A 25,089-nucleotide genomic window follows, 5' to 3' on the forward strand; every position below is an offset into this window, starting at 1 on the left:
CGAGTTAGTAAATATAAAACACGAAGGCCAAGATAGATTCAGACCCATGATGGTTAAATATATCTCTCATAGGCCAGAGAAGAAATATATAAAAAAATACAACGTTGAGAGGAACACTTACGTAAACGATACGCGATTTTGAATAGAGAAGTAAAGAATGAGATAAGGTAAGTAAAGAGAATTTATGAAATTAAAGTTGCTAGTGAATCGAAAGAAAACCCCAAGGGTTTTTATCAAATATACCATACGGAAAATAAAGATAGAATAGGACCTCTCAGAACAGAATCAGATGACATTACCAGTGAAAAAGAAATGTGCTCCATCCTAAGTAATTATTTCATATCAGTATTTACTAAGGAAAATCTAGACCTGGTCTCTGAAGCAGGATATGTTTACGATGATGACGCGGAAAATATTCTTAGAAAAAAATAACCATTACTAAGGAGGACGTGTTGAAAGAAAATGTTAAAACCTAAAAAAACGCCATATCTGGACGATATATATGCAAAAAGTATAAACCAAATAAGCATTATGTCATCCACGTTTAACGCTATTTCATGACTTTTTAATTTCAGAAGTTGCAGAGGCGTGGAAGACCGGATACGTTCGGGTGGTAAAGCATCTGCGTCGAATTATGGTCTGATAAGTATTATGTCAATAGTAGGAAAAATGCTAGAGTCAATTTTGGCAAATAAGATTAGAGAATACTTAGAAAGATTTAATCTTATAAATGAAAGTCAGCAAGGATTCAGGCAAGGACGAGCCTGCCTCACAAACTTGTCATTCTTCTCGGAGGTCTATCAGGCAATAGATAGCAACAAAGCTTAGAGTGTTATTTATCCTGACTTTAGTAAAGCATTTGATAGGGTCCCACACGAAAGGTTAGTCAGAAAGGTTCGAGCACACGGTATAGACGACGATATCTTAAAATGGATATAATCCTGGCTGAAGGGACGAAAGGAGAGAGTATTAATAAATGAAACTATATCGAACTGGGGATTAGTAACTAGCGGTGTACCACAGGGTTCAGTACTCGGTCCCTTCTTATTTATTGTATATATAAATGATGTAGACTTAGGAATCACTACCAAAATTAGAAAATTTGCCGATCACACATAAATAGGACGTATCATTAACTCGACTGACGATTGCCATAACTTACAAAAGGACCTCGATATATTGTTCAAATGGTCTAGAACTTGGCAAATGGAATTTAACGTTGAAAAATGTAAAGTACTTAATGTAGGCAAGACCATTCGAGATACTATTCCCATTCATCAGGCTTTCAAAATATTCTTTCCATCTAGTCCTTACTTCATCTCCATGGGTTAATAATCTACCACCTGCATCCTTCACCATCACATTTCTTTCCACTTTCACTTCTACATTTCTGCACCCCTTTCCAGAATAACTTCCTATTTTCAGAGTAGTTCGCATTCATTTTTCTTCCCAGATCATCATTTACCTCCTCCTTTTTCCTCTTCACTAGTCTCTTTACGTGCTTCTTGCTCTCAGTATACTCATTTCTTGTTTCAACTGAACCCCTATCTTGTAACCACTCTAGCCATCTCTTCCTCTTTTCCTCCACCACTCTCATAACCTCCTCATCCCACCATGCCATATATTTCTTCTTTGTTGTTACTCTTGCCACACCACACACCAGTTTAGCATTCCTAACTAAGCAATCCCTACATGCATCCCACAGGCTGTCCAGATCCATTTCATTCAGGTTCACTGATTCTAACTCCTCCTCTGCTTTGGTCCTGTAATCATCTGCCATTTCTTTCATGCTCAGCTTTTCAACTTTCAGTCTTTCTCCCTGACTGCTCCTCTCTCTCCTGATCCACCTCACTCCTCTTAGCTTGATCTTGTATACCACAATCATATGATTTGACAGACCTGCACATCGTCCTCTCACAGCCCTCGTATCAGCAACCATTCCCATCATCGACCTCTCTACGAGCACGTAATCAGTTGGGTTTCTTTCAACACGATCCCCGTTTCCTCTATACCATGTATATTTATGTGCATCTTTGTTTTTGAAATACGAGTTACAAATGCACAACCTCCTCTCCTGACACATATCCGTTAGTCACTTCCCATCATCATTTTCTCCGGGTAATCCATAACAACCCATTATGTCATCCTCAGGACCAGTGCCTACTCTTCCATTCATATCCCCCATCACGATCACTTTATAGCTCCTGGGCATTTCTCCCACTACTTCATCCAGCTCATCCCAAAACCTGTCTTTCACTCTCTCACTCCTGTCCTCACATGGTGCATACGCTCCAATCACAGCCATTTTTACCTCTCAAACTTGAACTTGACATAGACACACCTCGAGCTAACACATTTGTAGTCTCTCATTCCACTCTGCCACACCTCATTCATCAACAGCGCAACTCCTTCCTTACATCTTACTCGCCCATTCATTCCCGACCTTAGACATTTTAAATATGAATAAATAAGTATATATATATATATATATATATATATATATATATATATATATATATATGTATATATATATATATATATATATATATAATTTCCTGTGGAACTCCACAGGATGCATAGGGTCTCAATGAATTCTCTCCACCAATATTTGTCTCTTGCCATCTCCTTCAGGTCCCACCAACACTCCTCTCCTGCTTCTTTTTTCATTGTCCTCAACCAGGTTTCTCTCGGCCCACCTCTACCTCTTCTTCCTCTAGCAATCCACTCTGGCACATCCTGTATTAAACAACTTTCTTTTCTGTATATGTGCCACAGCCACTTCCAGCGAGACAGTCTCACATATTCATTAACTGGTTCCACTCTCGTAATATCCCTTACTCTTTCATTTGTAACTCTGTCTTGCCACTTTACCCCAAGAATCCTTCTCAGTATTTTATTCTCAAATCCTAATACTTTCTGATCTGTTGCAATTGTACTGTACCATGACTCATGCCCGTAAATTAAAATGGGTCTAACCATGGACTTGTAAATTTTCACTTTAGTATGTACCGAAAGCATATTATTATTCCAAACAGATTTCAACATTCCAACAGCTCGCCAAGCCTGTCTAATCCTCTTCTCAATTTCATTGTTTAATGATCCATTAGATGATACAATCGTTCCCAGATATTTAAAGTTTTCTACATTCTTCACCACATTCTTCCCAATTACACAATCGATTTGGTTCTCCACGTTCATATTAATAATTTCAGTCTTTCCACAATTTATTACCAATCCCACCTTTTCTCCTTCCTCCACCAGACAATCGAGCACCCTCTGCATCTCGTAAATACTTCCGCAAATCAGTACAATATCATCAGCTTAGTCCAAATCCATCAGCTTCTTATTTTCTTTCCAGTTAATTCCTGCACCTGTTCTCCTTACAACCTTTTTCATAACATAATCCATAACCAAAACAAACAACAATGGCGAAAGAACTCCTCCTTGAATCACTCCTGACCTAACTTGAAATGGATCACTCAAAGAACCACCCATCATTACCTTACAAAAAGTACCTTCATGCAGGCTTCTAATAATATTTACAAACTTTTCTGGTATACCATAGAATCTCATAATTTTCAACATAGCTCCACGTGAAACACTATCAAACGCCTTTTCAAAATCCACAAAACACATGTTAAGTGGCATTTTCATCTCATTAGCTTGTTGCATTAGATGCCTTACAATAAAAATCTGATCATTACAACCTCGACCCTTTCTAAATCCCGCTTGTTCTTCTCTTAAAATTTTATCAATTACTGGCTCTATTCTGTTCAACAAGATTTTGGAAAAGACTTTTGCAACTACAGGTGTCAAAGTTATCCCCCTTCAATTGCCACACACACTTAAATCTCCCTTTTTGGGTATTTTTATAATCACTCCATTTTTCCACTCTTCTGGAATTCCACCATTATCCCAAGCCACATTAAATGGTTTCAAAAGTGCATTCATCAACTCGTCATTTTCCACCTTAAGCATTTCAGGGACTATTCCATCCTCACCTGGAGCCTTAAAATTCTTTAACTCCTTTATAGATTTTGCTACCTCTTCCAAAGTTATATCCCCTGTTTCTATCTGCAAATCTCCCTCGGCTGGCAAAATGTCCTCTTCAGCTGGGATTGGTCTATTTAGAACAGATTCAAAGTGCTCTTTCCATCTTCCTTTTATATCCAAATCTTTAGTCATCAAATTACCATTTCTATCTCGTACAGGTATTTCCTTCCTTCTTTTTTCAGTCCCAGTTAACTCCTTTATGGCCTGATACGCTGCTCTTGTGCTCTAACCGTCATTTTTACTTAATTTAATTTCTGTCTCTGTCGCCTTTTCATCATATAGTCTCCTCTTATCACGTCTAACGAGTCTTTGTACTTCAGAATGTAAACTCCAATACTTTGCTCTAAGTACTTCAACTACCTGGCCATCAACATTTTGTTCTTCACTTCTTAACTTAGCCTCTTTCCTTTTCTGAATTACATTCCATGTTTCATCTGACATCCACTTTTTCCTTCTCGCTTTTCCCTTTTTCTTAATAGTAACCTTAGCACTCTCATGCAAAACCTCTTTTACCTCTCTCCACATTTGATTAATATCATTGTCTTCAGATTCCATCAAAGTCTGCAGGACTAGAAACGTGTTTCTACATTCGCACCGAAACTTTTCCCCCGTGCTCTCATCACTTCTCAGCTCATCAAAATCATAATTATTACCTCCTGTACGATTACCATTAACGTTTCTCTTAAGTTTTATTTTAATCTTTGACACAACAAGTTGATGATCACTACCTATATCTGCCCCCCTCCTTACGCAAACATCTTGCAAATAACTCCTATGCCTTCTGCTAATTGCAATGTGGTCAATCTGGTTACAATATTTACCACATGGTGAAATCCAAGTAGTCTTATGTATTTTTCTATACTCAAAGATAGTTCCACCAATTATAAGGTCATTTGGCAAACAAAAGCTTGCAAGTCGCACCCCATTTTCGTTTCTTATACCAACACCATCCTTACCCATACAATCTTCAAAGCCATCCCTACTACTGCCAACAATCGCATTAAAATCACCAATGCAAACTAACACATCATGTCTTGCCACTCTTTTCACTACATCCTGCAGCTTCTCATAAAAGTCATCCTTCATTTCATCAGCAGCCTCATTTGTCGGATTTTAAGCGAGCATAAAGCAAGCGCTCATTAATTGGTTCAAACTCACATAGTGCCTTGCAAGCATCTCTACTCAGCAGTAATGATTTCCATCACTCCTACCAGAAACCAACATAGTAATACCATCTTCCAAACTCATTTTATCAACTCCAAGCAACCTCGTTTCTGTAAGAGCACAAATATCCATCTTGTATTCCTTGAACACTGAAATAAGTTCTTCCATTTTACCAGCCTGATATATATATATATATATATATATATATATATATATATATATATATATATATATATATATATATATATATATATATATATATATACCCCTGGGGGTAGGGTGGTTTTCAGGAATACTCCCCCAGTATCCCTGCTTGTCATATGAGGCGACTAAAATGGTTGGCGGAGGGTTAGTGCCCCTCCCAGGAAAACAGCTAACTAAAAAGACGAACAAGAAGCCTCGGACAAAGACTGACCAAAAGATGACGACCAAGGACCGGACAAAGGACATGGTAATTGCAACATGGAATGTAAGAGCTGCGGATGATGAGGTGAAAGAGAGAGAGATTGCCCAGGTGCTTGAGGGTGCGAAATCTCATGTATGTGGAGTAACTGAAACTAAATGGTGAGGTGAGAGTGTGAGAGAATGGGAGTATGGATGGGGTATATGTGCAGGACTAGGTGAGAATGAGAGGGCAAAAGAAGGAGTGTGTATTGTTGTGAGTAAAAGATGGAAGAAGAACAAAAGAGAGTATGGATCAGTTGGCTTAAGGATTGTGTGGGTAAAATTGAAAGTTGGAATACAAATGTGAGCGATTGTGTGTGTGTATGAGCCAATGCAAGATCATGCGAGCAGAGTGAGAGAAGAGTTCTTGACAAATGTGGAAGTGTGCATGGAAAAGTTTGGAAGGAATGAGAGAGTGTTTTTGATTGGTGATATGAATGGTAAAGTAGGGAATGTGAAGGTGGATGGAATAGTTAGTGAGTGGGGTGTGCCTGCTGAGATAGATGAGAATGGCAGTGCATTAGCGGACATTTGTGCCAGGAGGGAGTTGGTTATAGCCAATACCCTCTTCAGGCACAAAATGATCCACAGGTATACATGGCGAGGATGAGGAGGGTGGGTGGTGAACTGAATGTGTATGTGGATGAAAGGATGCGAAGATGTGTAATGGATGCAAGCGCCTATAGAGATTGGAGGAGTCGACTTTCTGACCACTACTTGGTGGTGGCCAGAATCAAGTTCCAAGTAAGATGGAGAAATAGAAGAAGGGAAGGATGGGAGGAAGGAGTAGTTGCAAGGAGAGTGGAAAGGTTACTAGAGGACGAGAAAAAGACAGAATATAAGGGAGAAGTGGAGGAACGATTGGGGAAATATGAATTGGAGCAAATGCAAGACGTGGAAGGTGTGTGCAAGATATTCACAGAAGAAATCTGTGCAGCATGTAATGTGGTGTGTGGGGTGAAGAGAAGACGGAAGGGGGTGCAAGGAACAGCATGGTGGAATGAAGAGGTGAGACAGGCTGTGGCACAAAAGAAGAAAGCATACAATGAATAGATAAGAAATATGGGCATGGAAGAAGTTGAGAGGCAGAAGAGAGAGTTATATGTTGAAAGGAAGAAAGAAGTGAAAAGATTAGAATGGGAGAGTAAGAAGAGAGTCCCTGAAGAATTTGGAAGGAATTTGAGTGTAAAGTGGAGGGACTGTAAGAAAATGTTCTGGAAAGAGGTGAAGAGAGTAAGACAGGGTGGTAATGAAGTTAGTAGGGGAGTGAAAGATAAAAATGGTAGATTACTAGTGGAGAAGGGAGAAAAAGTGAGCAGATGGAGAGAACACTTTAATGAATTGTTGAATATAGAGAATGGAAGTAATGCAAGTATAAGTGGCTGGGGAATGGTTGTGAGAAGGAGGGAAGTGAGAAGCAGGAAGAAATCAGTAGGACAGAAGTTGTGGAAGCAATGAAGAAAGTCAAATTGGGGAAAGCCCCAGGAATTGATGGAGTGTGCGGTGAAATGCTGAATCATGGGGAGAGATAGTAGTAGAATGGATGTAGATGATGTCCAGATTGGCCTGGGAGGAAGGTAGTGTCCCGGTGGATTGGAAGTCAAATATGATTATTCCCTTGTACAATGGAAAAGGGGAAAAAGAAGTGTGTGGTAATCATAGAGGCATTTGTCATCTTAGCGTAATAGGAAAAGTGTATGATAGGAGAAGAACAGAGAGGCTTTAGAAAGGGAAGAGGTTGTGTAGATCAGATATTCATTCTTACATCTTTAGTGGAAAAGTGTCTAGAGAAAGGAAAGAAGTTGTATGCGGCTTTCATGGATTTGGAGAAAGCATATGACATGGTGGATGGACAAGGATTCTGGAAAGTATTAAGAATATATGGAGTAGACGGAAAGTTGTTGAATGCTGTGCAGAGCATGTATGATGGTCCTAAGGCTGAAGTGCGTGTGGATGGTAAACTGAGTGAATTTTTCTCTTTGAAGGTTGGGTTGAAACAGGGATGTGTCATGTCTTCATGGCTGTTCAATCTGTACATGGATGGGGTAATAAAAGAGATACAAGGTAGGGCAGTGGATGTTGGAGTGGCCCTAGTGAGAGAGGGTAGTGTTTGGAAACTCCCTGTACTGTTGCTTGCAGATGATACTGTGTTGTTAAATGAAGATGAAGGGGAGCTGCAAGACTTGGTGGATGAGTTTGGGAAAGTGTGTAAGAAACGGAATCTAAAGGTGAATGAAGGGAAGAGTAAAGTGATGGTCTTTGAGAGGTGAAGTCAGTGAATGTACAGTGAGGTTGGATGGTGAGGAAATGGAAAATGTGAGTGTGTTTAAGTACTTGGGTAGTGTGATGAGTAAGGGTGGAGGTTTGGAGGGTGAAGTGCTTGAAAGGGTACAACAAGGAAGACAGCTTGCTTGTTCCTTGAAAACAGTGATAAGAAATAGGGAAGTGAGCATGAAAGTGAAAAAGTTACTACATGACAGTATTGTGATACCAACTCTAACGTATGGAAGTGATGCTTGGACCTTGTTGGAGGGACAGGAGTCAAGAGTGAGAGTAGTGGAAATGAGTTATTTGAGAGAAACATGTGGAGTCACATGGAGAGACAGACTGACATATGAGGAAGTGATGGATCATTGTGATGTGGTAGTGGATGTGATAGGAAGCATTAGGAGAAACACACTGAGGTGGTTTGGACATGTGGAGAGGATGGAGAGCGAGAGACTGACGAGGGGAGTGTATGTGAGTGAGGTGGAGAGGGGAGAGGGAGGGGGAGGCCAAGGATGAGATGGAGGGATGGAGTGGAGAGATATACGAGAGAGGCGGGTGTGAGCTAGGAGCAAGGCAATGAATTGGCGGGGGACAGGGCGATATGGAGGCGATTTCTTTGTGGCCACCCCTTACAGGATTAAGGCGTCTGGCAATAGATAGATAGGTAGACAGATCATTATTATTATTATTATTATTATTATTATTATTATTATTCATAATAATAATAATAATAATAATAATAATTATAATAGAAGAAGAAGAAGAAGAAGTAGAAGAGTAATATGAGCAATAATAATAATAATAGTAATAATAATAAGAGTAATAAAAATAAGAATAAGAATAATAAGCGAAATAATAACAAGAGTAATAATAATAAGAGTAATAATAATAATAATAATATTATTATTATTATTATTATTATATTAGAATTGGTATTAGTATTAATATTACTATTACCATTACTATTATTCTATGGGAAAGGAAATTGATCTATGGGAATAAATAACACTTGTGCAGACTTAATTACTTGAGGAATTTCACCCATGAAGGAAGAAAAGTCCATTCAGGAAAATATGAATGTGGAAAAAAATGTCTCCACAGATCAGAAATAAGTCCATGTAGTAAACAGGTCATGATGTGAAATACTTCCATGACGAAAATTAGTCCAGAGATTGATCTGGTATAAGGGAAAGATAAGTTCAGGGGGAGGTATAAGTACCATGCAGAAAATGGGTTAGTGGCAAAAAATAGGTGTGGGTAAGAGGCAGATAATTGGGCCATGAGGGAAAAAAAGCTCCTGAGGAAACAGGCCAGTGGGGGAAAAGGATCCAATGAACAGGTTCACAAGGGAAATTAGGTACGTGTTGGTTGAGCCCAAGAAGGTATAGTGTGAGACCGACTCATATGTGAGTGAAAATTACTTGATTATCATGGAAGAATTACCATATATGCATATAGGTATATGTGTGCACTGAATGTGTGTGCATACTTTAAGCAAATGTACCTGCAAGAGGTGTCAGCAGAGAGCTCCTTGCATCACATGCAGCGTGTAAGAAGACCAGCAGCAGACCAAGCTTCATCATCCTTAGGGCCAGTATCTGTGAGGGCAATCAGCCTTTTAGTAATGTGGAAAGTTCATGTATCTGTCATGCAAGACTACTTTCCTAATCAGTAGATAGGGGTCTGGTGCCATGATACTAAGTACAGGCATTTAAGGCAAGGGTGACAAACCACGATAAGCCCGAGAGGCATCGTTTTAGCAATGATCCCGAAACAACCTCCAGACTGAAACCTTTATGGTTCTTGCCCAAAAGCCAATAGAACAGAAAGCGTCGATGTCGTTAACTATTTACCACCCATCATGGTATATGTTTCCCTAGATTAGAAGAAACCATTTGGCTTGTCACTCGGGTAGTCACCAGAAAGATGCATTACATGGAGGAAATGGATGGTGGCCACGCCCACCTACCATATAGTTCGTATTGGAAATGTTATAAGAAACATTTCAAAGGGAACCCAAATGTATATTAGTGTACGGCTGTGGTATCTTAAGTGGCGGTTCGTATCCATGTAATGCACTTCTATGATAAGTTAATAATTGCTTTTTCTGCTAGTTGCTGTCACACATATAAATACTGGTTTTGAAGCCGAAGACGAAATCCCTACTTACACCAAGGAAGACGTCCGCCAAAACTTTGACAAAACTAACAAACGCGTGTACAGTCCCCTCCATACACTTACCCTGTTACCCTATCTCTGACCTTTGCTTGCTCAACGCAGGTGTTAGCAATACAGGTCATTGTCATAACACCAGCTCACCTTCGGGGAGGATGTGAAGTGGGGTGGGTAATCATGATAAACGCGAACACCCCCCTCGCCCCTGACATAAAAAGCCTTTTCACATTCTTCTTCAAAACTGGTGTTATGACAAGGTTGGGGAGTTTGCGTTTAGTTAGCTCCATATCAAGAGGATTGAAAGAGGTAATAAAACAACATAGTTTCTTTTTTGTAAAGTTTAATGCTTGACAGGAACATATACACTGGGGATCACGGGCTATAGCTCGCAGGCTAGGTATAGCACTGGACATTTCATTTGCCAGGATCTTTATTTTTTTTCATTGTTTCCTTTTTTTTTTTTTTTTTTAACGTAAAAAAATTAATTTTTCAGTGCCTGATTTGATACAAGGCATGTGCATGGTAAGGGGTCCTAGGGCCAAGTCATCACACTGATGGATTGCATAGCACACAAGAGACATCCAGTTGGCACACATTAACCTTCACCTTTTCACATTATATCACTCATTTTTTTTTTCACTGTCATTCGCTTGCACTGATTTAATTCTTTTTTCTTTGTCCGCCAAGACAAACAATCCAAAGAAATAATCTTGTGATAGAGAGCACCAGGGAGGTGCACCGCGCTACCTCTGGTGATGACTGGGTGCCTGCTGCCCTCCTCACCCAGTGGTGGGTTGGAGCACATTGTGCAGGCGTCTCCTAACTGGTATGGAGTAGCGTGACAGCAAGAGAAAGCGTAAGCGTGACTTCTATGAGGGTATGGAGCACAGTGTTATTTTCCTTGGTTACTGCCTGGGAAGGTGCTAACTGCTCTGAATGGGGCATCCCCCAGGGCGTGATTTATGTATGTTATGATGAAGGACGTCCCTGAACTTCATCGGCCACCTCTCTGTTCTAGTGAGAGTCAGTGTGTGTATGGAGAATATGCCAGGTATGCCGCTATTCCCCGAAGACCGTGTGTTCTCGGATCACTTACCAAGTCTACTTCCGCTCTTATTTCACGGGTGATAGCAGACTTTACTAGTAGACTCTGCTAAGCATGGAATGCCCTCACTGAAAAAGGAGGCACTAGAATCTCCACCGAACAATGTCTCTCTCGAGTCTGCGCCTATTGAAACTTCCAGGCACTGCTTAAGCGCTGCTACTGGGCATAGATGATGGTGGACAGTACGCATCCTACAGGCTGGGATTGTGAGAGAAGCAAGCCTGAAGTCTTCCTTCTCGTTTTTTGCAAGCGTCCTTGGAGATGGCACTAGAGACACCGCCAATCCATCTTGTGCAAAGATAGTGCATGCTGGGAACAGTGTATAAATTAAGACAGTTCCCACCCTGCCTTTCGTCTGCACCAAACTCGATTGAAACTAGAAAGCGCTCACAGAGCACATACCTTCGCCAATGCCATTATAAAGGATCCTGATCCGGATCCGTGGATATAGGATCCGGATCCGAATCCGCCACAAAATTTAATCAGTTCCTTCTTGGTTCATAGCCCACCTCTCCACAAAATTTCACTGAAAATCATTGAGAACTTTTGGAGATATTGTGTGGGATACTCCGGATCCAGATTCGGATCCGACCCTAATTCAACAAATTCTTCTTTGGCCAATGGCCCGTATTTCCACTTTATTTCATCAAAATCCGTTCACAAGTTTCTGAGAAATCCCGGATCCGCATCCGTGGATACAGGATCCGGATACGACCCCAAATTTAATCAAATCTTTCTTGGTCCTTGGCGCACATTTCCACAAAATTTCATTGAAATTCATTGAGAACTTTTGGAGAATTTTGTACGGGATACTCTGGATCCGTATCTGGCACAAAATTTAATCATTTTTTCCTTCCTCATGGCCCACAGTTCCACAAAATTTCGACAAAATCTATTCATAACTTTCTGAGTAACCCTACTAACAGACAGGCAGACAGATAGACAAACAAACTAACGCATTTTAAAACATAACCTTGGTGGAGGTAATGACAGGACCTGGGACTCTGCTACTGAAGAGCCTCTCTAATCTGCTCAGAAACAGAGGAAAGCAATCCAGAGGGATTGGTGGAGGAGGCCGACAGTGTTCATAGCATATCCTCCACGAAATTCGGCAGAGGATAGAACCCACTAGAGAAATATCATGCATAAAAATTCAATGTTGCTCGAAGCTTCTCTGTTAGGGGTTGGTGAGGCACTCCCTCCCCACAGGCAATACGTTAGGGCTTACCCTTTGCAGCACTTTGGTATTAGGACCAGATTTCTCACAATCAAGGCTGAAATCGCTAACTACGTTTAGGAGAACTTTGGTTGCAGGTGAGTGAAACAGGTATATGAGTGTCAACTTCATCCAGTCCTCCTCTATCGCATTCGGGCCATTTGTCGGCATACAGTGCACCTTGGATAGATGGAGTAGTAACTGCATTGTGTCTTTGGTGACAAAGAGGACCACATGCATGTGGCCATACCTGAGAACCAATGAGTTGATTATAACCCTCCAGACACTCCATTCAACTGGGGCTAACTTAAACCTGCAGTGTGCAAAGGCCCTCTGTTCTACTCCCCAGAAACTTCTGAGTCGACAGGTACCAACGGCAATGGTGAGTTAGCCACTGGATTTGTTCTGTCTGTGCCAGGAAGGGCTCAGACCTTGACGTGCCATACTATTTCATGCAATGCAACACCAATTGGTTGTGCCTTTGCATTACCCCTAATTCCCTGATATTTATGTGCTTGACGAATTCTGTCTATGTGCAAGCCCGCAGTTGTTGGTGCCCCACTCATGATAGAATGCCCTCCCAAGTCTTATGTATTGGTTACAATCGTAGGAGTCTGGCACCATCCATCATCAAAGTAGCCTCCTGGGGCTGGCAGGGACTGGATGGAGCATGTCTCCTGTGCAACATCCTTTCTCTTGGGATCACCTTTACCCTCCGTGGTAAGTGATAGTGGTACAACCTACCAAGTTCAGTACCCACAGCAATGGCTCCCCATGGGTTCATGACTTCAGGTTAGGACACTGTCCTAAACAATTTTCCCGAAGGCAACATGCACTGTCCGGGGAAGAACGAACTCATACTTGCCTGGTGTTCTACTCCAGATCTAACCAGATTATTTGTTTCACAGGGGTTAACAAAGATTTTCCATATGATTTTGAAGCCGAGCTCCCCAGATGACTTGATTACTTAGCTTGAATTTTCTGGACACTCCTCCTTGGTGGCTGCTGCGAGAAGCCAGTCATTGAGATACATTAATACATTGATCCCCTCTGACACCATATGATGCACCAGCACCCTTGTTAGTCTGATGAAGACATGACGACCTAGGCAAAGACCAATAGGCCAGCATGTTAACTGGTGAGTAAGTAAGCCTTCTAGATCAGTGCTTCTTGTGTGACACTCCTTTGCAAGTGTTAAGTTTTAAGAGTAGGGGCCTTTGTGCCTTTTTATCATGCCAAATGTGTTCAGTGATGAGGCTGGTGCCTTGTCGTCCAGTCTGGTAGTTGTTCCGGAACAGAGAAAGATAATGTACACTTTAAGTGAGAATACTAAAAATCACTACTGTCCCGCAAAGTTCCAGGTTCAAAACGAGAGTTAGGTAAAATTACAAGTTAAAGTTTAATGCTCAAACTAACAACAAAACATTCAGGACTCATAAGGGTAATGTAATGGCAAAAAACAGGTTAAATATATGGTTAACTGCAATAGCCTCTATTAACACGAAATTAGCAAGTGTAAATTTATCTAAGTCAGCCCTGTTAAAATGAGATACCAGATAATACTCAGTGAATGCAAGATATATTATTACAGACACGAAATATTATGAACAATGGCTGACATGAAACTTTACATTAATCACAAAAACCTTACTAGGCCTAAGAATTAACACCTTATGCAACGCAGTACAAGAAAAAATGCAACAACACTCATACTCAAATTACACAGCTGCTAGATGGCCGGAGACTTCCTGAGCACTCACAATAATAACAACTGTACAGGGGAGGACAGAGGTGTGAACAAAATGAGGAGTAGATCTAAGTGGCCATAATGCAGAGACTGAGCTCATTATATAGGGGCCGGCAGAGCTTGATACAACTTGTAAGAAGGACGCGCAAATGAAGCCAGAGGGGACAAAGAGTTGACACTCCTGCTCTGAACAACAGAAAGAACGACTTACTCTACTATAACGGTAGAAGGGGGGACTGAGGTAGAACACGCTCGTGATCAAACATGCAGCATACTGTACATTAGAATTACACAAAGGATGATGAAATCATAGGCTATGTAGCACCTCCCCACAAAGAAAAAGAAATTTACAAAGGAAATTTCTTATTACTCTAAAACAATCTGTCTAAAGTCTAGATAAGCAATCGCCAATAACATTTTCTTTCCCCTTGACATGTTGTATGTCTAATGAATACTCCTAGAGAAGTAGACTCCATCTTGTCAATCTCTGATTTTTATCTTTAAACTTGCTAAGGAATTTCAGTGGGTTATGATCGGTATAAATGACTATGGGGTCAAAACCAGAACACAAATAAAATGAAAAATGCTGTAAACCCAAAATCAAGGCCAAAAGCTCTTTCTCAATAATTGAGTAGTTCTTTTGAGGTGGAGTGAACTTCCTACTGTAATAAGATACAGGATGTTCAATACCCTGATCATCCTCTTGCAGCAAAACAGCCCCAGCTCCTGTATCACTTGCATCAACAGCCATCTTAAAAGGCTTAGCAAAATTTGGAGTAGAGAGCACTGGCTGACTTAATAGGATAGCTTTAAGTTTGTTGAAAGAGGATTCACAGTTATCGGTCCAGACAAATTTAACTCCCTTTTTCAGTAGGTCTGTAAATGGTGATACAAGAATTGAAAAGTTAAGAACAAATCTCCTGTAATAACCTACCATTCCCAAAAATCTTTGTAGCTCTTTCCTACTTTTAGGTCTGGGAAGATCACTTATAACCTGAACCTTAGCTCCTGGTGGTGCAACATGTCCATCACCAATTACGTACCCAAGGTACTGAACTTTAGCTTGACCAAACTCACACTTTGATAAATTAGCTACAAGATTAGCCTGAACCAAACGCTCAAGAAATTTACTGACATGGCATAGGTGATCTTTCCAGTTGTCACTGAAGATTAATACATCATCAATATAAAAAACACATCCTGCCAAACCCTCTGTTACAACATTCATGAGCTTCTGAAATGTGGCTGGTGCATTCTTCATACCATATGGCATTACAGAACATGCAAAAGTCTTTCTTAGTGTTACAAAACATGAGATCTCCCTAGCACGTTCAGTCATAGGTACTTGCCAGTATCCCTTTAACAAATCAAACTTACTTATGTACCTAGCCTTTCCGATCTTGTCTATGCAATCTTCCACGCGAGGGAGAGGTAAGTGTCTTTTTTGGTTATCTGATTAACACGTCTGTAGTCAATGCAAAGCCGCTGTGACCCCCCTGGCTTAGTGACCAGAGTGACAGGAGAACTCCACTCGCTCTGACAGGGCTCAATCATCTTGTGGTCCAACAGGTAGCCAAGCTCCTTCTCGATGAGAGGAACTTTCACTGGGTTCACATGGTAAGGAGGCAGTTTAATTGGCTTTGCATCTCCAACATCGACATCATGCATCAACACAGTGGTTCTTCCTGGAGTGGCACGGAACAGTTGCGGGTACTCCTGCAGTAATGCCGAAAACTCCTGCCTTTCCTCGGGAGCTAGATGAGAAAGCTTAGTCTGGAGATCATTCATGATATCAGGATTCTTCCCCAAACTATCACTCAGGCTCATGCTGCATGGGAGAACTTCACTTGCAGACTCTGGTGGAACAGCTACAGTGCAGACTGGGTTATTTTCGTCCCGCCTGTGATATAACTTTAGCATGTTGATGTGACAAAGTTGCTTGTTCTTTCTACGATCTGGTGTGGCGATGACATAGTTGACATCACTGAGTTTCTTCTCCACGAAATAAGGACCACTAAACTTGGCTTGAAGAGGTTGCCCATGCACTGGTAGCAGAATCAAAACCTGATCTCCTGGCTGAAAGTGGCGTAACCTGGACTTCTTATCATACCAAGTCTTCATCTTCTCCTGAGCAGCTCCTAAATTCTCTCTCGCCAGCTGTAAAGCAGTGGACAGCCATTCTTTGAACTTCATCACATACTCCAGCAGGATGACATCATCTTCCTCTGACAGCCAGCATTCCTTGAGTAACTTAAGGGGTCCTCTTACTTCATGGCCAAACAGTAGTTCAAAATGTGAGAAGCCCAGTGATTCATTTGGAGATTCTCTTGCAGCACACACAACGAATGGAAGACCTTTATCCCAGTCTTTCTGATGTTCCAAACAGTATTTCTTGAGCATCGATTTGAGTGTTTGATGATATCTCTCCAACGCTCCTTGGGTCTGGGGATGGTAAGCTGAAGACGTGATCTGGGTGATGCCCAACTCTTTCAGAGACTGCTTGAAAACATTTGACATGAAATTACTTCCCCAGTCTGACTGTACCTCCTTGGGCAGACCAAACTTTGTGAAGAACCCTAGCATTTCCTTAACCACTTTCTTTGCTGAGATATTTCTAAGTGGAATGGCTTCAGGATAACGAGTAGCCATATCAATCAGGGTCAACACATAAGAAAATCCTGAAGAAGTCTTAGGAAGAGGGCCCACAATATCCACCAACACACGGGTGTGTTCCTCCTCAAAAGGAGGAATGGGAACTAGAGGTGCAACCTTTTCGGTCTGATTACACTTCCCCACAACTTGACAGGTGTGACAAGACTTACAATACCAGGAAACATCTCTGAAGATACCTGGCCAGTAGAAGTGTTTCAAAATGCGTGCCACAGTCTTCCTCACTCCAAGGTGTCCTGCCAAACTGGAATCATGAGCCACTCTAATGATATCCTGCCTACAAACACGAGGGATGACAACTTGATGTACAACCTCCCATTCACAGTCGGCTGATGCTGTTGGGGGTCTCCACTTCCTCATAAGTACTCCTGACTTTATATAATAACAAGTAGAAGCACCAGCTGACTCATCCTCACTGCAAGCAGAGTTAGCTAGACCTTTCAACTCAGGGTCAGCAACCTGCAACTCAACCAACTCTTGACGAGACAAATTATCAACACTACGGGGTACTGCCTCATCTGGTGAGTGGTCCAAATTAGCAAGAAAAGTGTCAGCTAGGATAACATCATCATCATTATCCTCTAAGTCACCAGTAACTTTAGACTTAGCCCTAGTGACAGCACATGCAGGGAACACATCAGGGACATCACAATCCCGGGCCGCAGCCACTGGCTCACTAGACAACTGAGGAGCTGGACACACTTAACTTCCACCAATATCATTTCCATGTAAGAGTGTTACACCTGACATTGGGAGTGTCTCAACCAACCCAACCATAACGGAACTATTAACAAAATCAGACTCTAAATTCACTCTGCACAGAGGGACAGAGAAGTAATTATTCCCTACACCTTGTAAGATTACAGTTTCATCAGAGGAATTAACATTAGAGCCTAGAACATTAGTCAGCATAAGGGATTGGCAAGCACCTGTATCACGATATCTTTTAACCGATTTCCTTCATTACTGTCCAGGGGACTGACAAAACCATCAGACAGGAAATTAGCACATGAACTCTTGAGAGTGTCACCCATGTTACTGCTCAAAAGAGGAGCTTCATCATGAGAATTTAATTTACCCCTCAAAGCAGGTTCAGTTAACTCAGTTAAAGAATTCTGGGAACTCTCAAGGGTGGACACTAGACCAATTGACTGAATATTTAAAGACTTCTTTTTGTTCACATCACGCTGTCTCCTGAAACATTTCTCCGTATTATGACCAAGCTTGCTACAATAAGTACATTTACTTTTCTGAAATCTAGAGGTGAAGCTGGTATTTACTTCCTGAGGAACATCATCTTTATTCTCTTTCCTGTTACCTGTACTCTGATTAGAGGCAAAGTACTTACTCTCAGATTTCCTTCTTTCTCTAGAATATCTCTTGTGAGTGAGAACATATTCATCAGCTAAAACTGCAGCATCAGACAAATTATCTATTCTTTTCTCATTAAGATATAGGCTTACATCTTTACTAATACACCTTTTGAAGTCCTCCAGCAAAATCATCTGCTTAAATTTACCAAAATCAGAATCCACATTCTTAGAATTTAACCACTGCTCTAACAGATCTTCTTTGATTTTTGCATACTCAACTTGGGATTGCTTATCTTGCTTATAGGTTGTCCTAAATTTTACTCTATAGGCTTCTGGAACAATCTCATAGGCCTTAAGAATCAAGCTCTTAACTACATCATAATTATCAGATTGATCCTGAGGCAAAGATGCATAAGTTACTTGAGCTTTACCGGTGAGAACAGTCTGAAGGAGTACTGGCCAATACTCCTTGGGCCAATTAAAACCTGTAGCTACCCTCTCAAACAACTGAAAATACTTTGTTAAATCAGATTCATTAAAAGGAGGGACAAGTTTAACATTTTTAGCCACATCAAAATCATCAGAGCTAGATGATCCAGTTCCACATTGTTTCATGCGATACTCATGGTCTGCCTGAATCCTAGCAAGTTCAACTTGAGCGTGAAATTCAGCCTCCTTAACACGAGCCTCCTGCAGGGCTAGCTGTAACTTAGCTAATTCAGTCTGCGTTTGCTCATTTGGAGGAGTTACATTAAACAAGCTTTCATTAATCATGTCAACAATTTGATCTTTAGAATGATGAGAGCGAACAGCAATTCCCAATTGTTGAGCAACAAGCTTAAGTTCATTCTTGGTTCTGTTTTCTACATCACACACTGTTTGCACATTTGACAAAAAATCTTTGGCTTCATCAAGTTTATTAATAGTAGACATCATGAATAAATCAGTCACAAAATATCAAGCAATATCCTTATGATAATATCCTGAATATCCTGATAAGAGGTCGCCAAATTTATGTTACGGAACAGAGAAAGATAATGTACACTTTAAGTGAGAATACTAAAAATCACTACTGTCCCGTAAAGTTCCAGGTTCAAAACAAAAGAGTTAGGTAAAATTACAAGTTAAAGTTTAATGCTCAAACTAAGAACAAAACATTCAGGACTCATAAGGATAATGTAATGGCAAAAAACAGGTTAAATATATGGTTAACTGCAATAGCCTCTATTAACACGAAATTAGCAAGTGTAAATTTATCTAAGTCAGCCCTGTTAAAATGAGATACCAGATAATACTCAGTGAATGCAAGATATATTATTACAGATACGAAATATTATGAACAATGGCTGACATGAAACTTTACATTAATCACAAAAACCTTACTAGGCCTAAGAATTAACACCTTATGCTACACAGTACAAGAAAAAATGCAACAACACCCATACTCAAATTACACAGCTGCTAGATGGCTGGAGACTTCCTGAGCACTCACAATAATAACAACTGTACAGGGGAGGACAGAGGTGTGAACAAAATGAGGAGTAGATCTAAGTGGCCATAATGCAGAGACTGAGCTCATTATATAGGGGCCGGAAGAGCTTGATACAACTTGTAAGAAGGACGCGCAAATGAAGCCAGAGGGGACAAAGAGTTGACACTCCTGCTCTGAACAACAGAAAAAACGACTTTACTATAACGGTAGAAGGGGGGACTGAGGTAGAATACCCTCTTGATCAAACATGCAGCATACTGTACGTTAGAATTACACAAAGGATGATGAAATCATAGGCTATGTAACATAGTGATGAGAAGAAGACGATCTCTGCTGCATGAGAAAGGTTAGAGCAGAGAGCAGGAGGTGTATGGTACAGCCGACAGCAGAAGTTCGTCCCTCTTAGCGTGCGTGATACGAGCCTGTTGATCTGGTAACACTGTATGAGATAGAGTTGACAGGTACGCTTTAAATGGCTAATATTATAGAAATGTGTTCGGAGATAAGAACACATTCTCTAATGATAATATTAATTTGCAGCAGGTGGGATAATAAAGTTATTGTGAAATGTTTGACATTGGTGTATGAAGATTCTTCGTTACGGACACAGACGCCTAGGATTACTTGGACTGGACTGATGTTGCCAGCAAGTATTATATGAAATATTATAGAACGATTGCAGTCTTAAAGGTGAGGTTGCAAGAAAACACTAATTACGATGTCAGTTACACACTAAACAAACACAGAAACTGCCAGTTCGTGTTTCGCCAGTATGCGGTTTTGTTTTATAAGTTAAGTCACTTCCCTTTCCGACCTCTCTCCCCACCCGTCTCTCCTCTTCCAAGTCATGCTCTGCCATCATCCACGTTTTATCGTTAATGTTGAAAATCGTATGTGTGTAGGTAAACTTGGGAAATAATATAAAAGTGTCAATGAGCTTCTTTTCCTCCATCGCTTGAAGTGTTATCAATGACTTGAATATAAATGTTAGTAACATTAATAAATAGTCACTGTGGTGGTTAGGAGACATTTCTCGTCATCATTTATGTAACACTTACCTAACTATCGTTGTTACAGTGCCCAAAATACACTCCCTTTCCACCCCCTCGCCGTCTCCTCCCCTCCCCCTTCCACTGTTTCCATCACTTCTCCCCCCTCCCTCCGCCCTCATTTCCAGTAACCTTTGTTTCTAGCCTGCAACACTCCGAATCCCCCCCCCCCCCGTGTTATTGTATTGACCCTGCCCAACTTCTCTCCCTTGTCATTTCAAATGTCTTTTTCTCTCCCTTTTTCATTTTTGTCTCGGGAATCGAACAACATAACGATGTTTGGGTCATGTTTTTGTATAGTATCCTTTAATAATGTGTAATATTATAATGACCGTGACAATGGCGGTCAAGAGGCATTAACTGTTCAAAGGACGGCAGTCAGTGCCTCAGTTTAATGATCATTTTATTTCTCCTCCTCTAGCCATTAATATCTTGCTTACACTTATTATATAAATCCCAACATACATAAAATATGAAGCACAAACGTCCTTCTTTTCACCAAAGAAAGTATAAAATGAAAAATAATCATTGCGTATGTTGTATGACTGAGGTGGTTTGGACATTTGGAGAGAATGGAGAATGAAAGACTGACTAAGAGGGTGTATGTAGGTGAGGTGGAGGGAGGGAGAGGGAGGGGTAGACCGAGGATGAGGTGGAGGGATGGAGTTGAGAGGAATATATGGGGGAGGGGGTTGAGTTGGGGGGAGGAGTCAAATGGTGGGTGACAGAGCGACTTGGAGGCGTTTTGTCTGCGACAACCCTTTCGGGATTAGGGCGTCGGGTTATAGATAGATAGATAGATAGATGTTGTATGATCTACACGCATCCAGAAAATATTTTCTTAAAAGTACTGTCAGTATTCTTGGTGATAATTTGTAGATCTTCAGTTACGATTAAATATAGCAAAATAGATGATAGTCACAAAAGCTGTATCCTCATACATTTGGCGACCATAATCATCGTAATATACGATGAAGGGGATTATACCCCTCTGGATGAGTAGATTAAGCCCTTATCGGAATATGCTTGTCATGAGCCCGGACAGCAGGCAGATGTAAGTGGAAGTATGAGATTGTCGCGGTGTAAGGGTTAATTATGGTAAAGGTTCGCTTCCTATCCGTCCGAGTCCTTGTCACTCCTGTATCGATAATATCGGCAGTTGCAGAACAGATGTTCAGGGCGCTGACGGACAGCCATGCCGTTACCTTTTGTTCTAACCATGCAATGCAGCTATGGGAATGGAATGATAGGGATAATCTTGCTGACTGCATTCTCTGACCTTGTAAGATCATGCGTTGAGGGAGTTCAGATCAAAGTATGTCGATGGCATATTGTTTTAAATTATATATAAGTAGACGTATCTCATAGGTCTCACTTTAGTGCGGAACACAATGTGTGGGGGGGGAGGGGATTATGGAAGCAGGAATACTTTGGGTGAGGGAAGGGATTACATATATTACAAGCTGGGACACAGATAAATACTGTATGTTATAACGTGAAGGGAGGAGTGAGGGATACAGAAAGCGGGAAGGAGGCGAGGAGGGAAGGAATCCACAAGGGAGGGATGGTATTGAACACTAATGGTTACGATGGACATATTGTTATGTAAGTAATTTGGTTACTTGTGTGTAATACAGTTGGCAATATAACATGCACGAGTATTGTGTTTATAATGTCATTACAATTAAGACTCAAAGTCCTGTAAATGGTAATAACTGTATTCAAATTATGAAGAACCGATCTAGTTAGGGAGGTAAACAGAAGCAGAGTCAGTTAAATGAAATCGTTGGGAAGGGTTGGGGGTGTTGAGGGAGAGAAACAAGGGGTACTGGTAGAGGGGGGGAAGGGAGGGGGGAGAAGTGATGGAGACAGTGGAAGGGGGAGGGGAGGAGACGGCGAGGGGGTGGAGAGGGAGTGTATTTGGAGCACTGTATTAACGATGGTTATATAATGTTATATAATGTGACGAGTAATGTCTCCTAACCACCACAGTGACGATTTATTCATGTTACTAACATTTATATTCAAGTCATGGATAACATTTCAAGCGATGGAGGAGGAAATGAAGCTCATTTGACACTTTTATATTGTTTCCCACAGTTTATCTACAGACATACGGTATTCAGCATTAACGATAAAACATGGATGATGGCAGAACATGACTAGGAAGAGAAGAGACGGGTGGGGAGAGAGGTCGGAAAAGGAAGTGATTTAACTTGTAAAACTAAACCGCATACTGGCGAAACACGAACTGTCAGTTTCTGTGTTTGTTTAGTGTGTAACTGACATCGTAATTAGTGTTTTCTTGCAACCTCACCTTTAAGACTGCAATCGTTCTATAATATTTCATATAATACTTGCTGGCAACATCAGTCCAGTCCAAGTAATCCTATGCGTCTGTGTCCGTAACGAAGAATCTTCATACACCAGTGTCAAACATTTCACAATAACATTATCCCACCTGCTACAAATTAATATTATCATTAGGGAATGTGTTCTTATCTCCGAACACATTTCTTTAATATTAGCCATTTAAAGCGTACCTGTCAACTCTATCTCATACAGTGTTACCAGATCAACAGGCTCGTATCACGCACGCTAAGAGGGACGAACTTCTGCTGTCGGCTGTACATGGGAGGCGAGTATATGCCTCATTTACATGTGCATCCAGGACCTTGTTAGAAGAAAAGGGAGCCTCCCAGATGATTGCTTCCCTTGCCACTCACTCCGTCGTGATGAACGCCATGTTTCTCACTATAGTAGGAGGACTCGTCTACGTTTGCGGCTGTGGTGTGGCCCGCACGTGTGTACAGTGGTGCCACGTTTTCTATACCGTTATCTCTCTCTCTCTCTCTCTCTCTCTCTCTCTCTCTCCTGGCGGGAGATGTGAGCCACCCTGAGTACTTTTGATTCTTTTATAAGTTGTTTATAATTGTGCTTTCATTTGTTATTTTGGTTTTGTTATATTTAGTGATATTTATCATTTTTGTATATAGCGACAGATGACCCGTTATTGCAGTACCATGACTGATTTTCATTCATTCATTCTCTTTCCCCTTCCTCCATCTCTCTCTCCACACCACCCCTGAGGTCAAGGCCACCGACTGGGTGTGGAAGTGTTGCCGCTCGCGAGTGAATAGTTTTTTTTTTTTTTTTTTACTTCGGTATTGGCATATGCCTACTATTTTGTCCTACATATTAGCTTATGATTATAAATGTGATTATTCCTCGCCCTTAAAATTACGGTAAAAGCCAGTAAATGTGAGCATTTTTCCCTAGCAACACCTGTACAAGCTATCCTTGTGTCTACGGAGGGGTACGTATTTACCTTAGGCCAGATGGGTGTGTCAGTGCTGCCACTCACAAGAATTATATGAATTATTTCTTTTACTTTGGATATTGGCATATTTCTTCTTTTTTCAGGCTCATTCTCTTATATCCATAACTGTAATATTATTACCCACCCTAAAACTACGCTAAAAACCATTAAAAGTGACTACAATTTCTTTTAGCAACACTGTACAATATGTATGCCATGTTTCTGTGTTACTGTATAAATATTTTATGCATAATAAGATTACTGTTGATTCATCCATCAAAATACACAAGTGTATGTTTTATTCATCTGAACTTATCGTATTTGTGTTGCCTTGTACATAAATAGCTTCCATTTCACATCGCAAGTTGGGGAAACGTGGCACCATTGTAAACAGGTGCGGGCCACACCACAGCCGCAAACGTAGGCGAGTCCTACTATAATGCAGTTTGTCACTGTCTGCAATGGAGATTAATAGCAAGCCATTTAAACTATTGTTGAATGAGATGTGAGTACCAGCACAGAACCTGAGTAGTTAGATGACAATTTCACTGCTCTTCACTAACACTGGGAACTGAATAGGCATTACCCTATGAGGAACTTTGTAAGAGTCAGTCCATTTATCCAAGCATAGCAGGAAGTAGGCCAGTGACAATGAGAGGGCGAACTACTCTGAGAACATTGCCCCTTTCCAAATGTCGTGGTTGTCAGGTTCCCACTTGGCCCTGTAAAAGGGGAGCATCACCATCAATGCTGGTAATGTTGTGCTGAAACCATTAGCTGCACACTGCAGTCTTCTTCAGTGGAAGGTACGGCAATTACTTCACCACTGTAGGCGTCTGTGATGGCTGTGACATTGGTCGTGAAAGGTCCTACTCTCGCTTGCATCATTGTAAGCCAGATGGGGGGAACTGGACTTCCATGGATTCCTGCACTGTTAAGACCCATCATTGTTCTATGTTCTGGCATTCTAGTAATGATTTGTCTAAATGCTCCGTGAAAATTTTGATGGATGAGACCTGCACAAGCAGCTTCCAACCCTTCAGGACTAATTGACAGTTAAAGCAGGTGGTTTTC

This window comes from Coenobita brevimanus, chromosome 32 (genome assembly GCF_032717465.1).
Source record: "Coenobita brevimanus isolate Jiangsu-jjx chromosome 32, ASM3271746v2, whole genome shotgun sequence".
Lineage (NCBI taxonomy): Eukaryota > Metazoa > Arthropoda > Malacostraca > Decapoda > Coenobitidae > Coenobita > Coenobita brevimanus.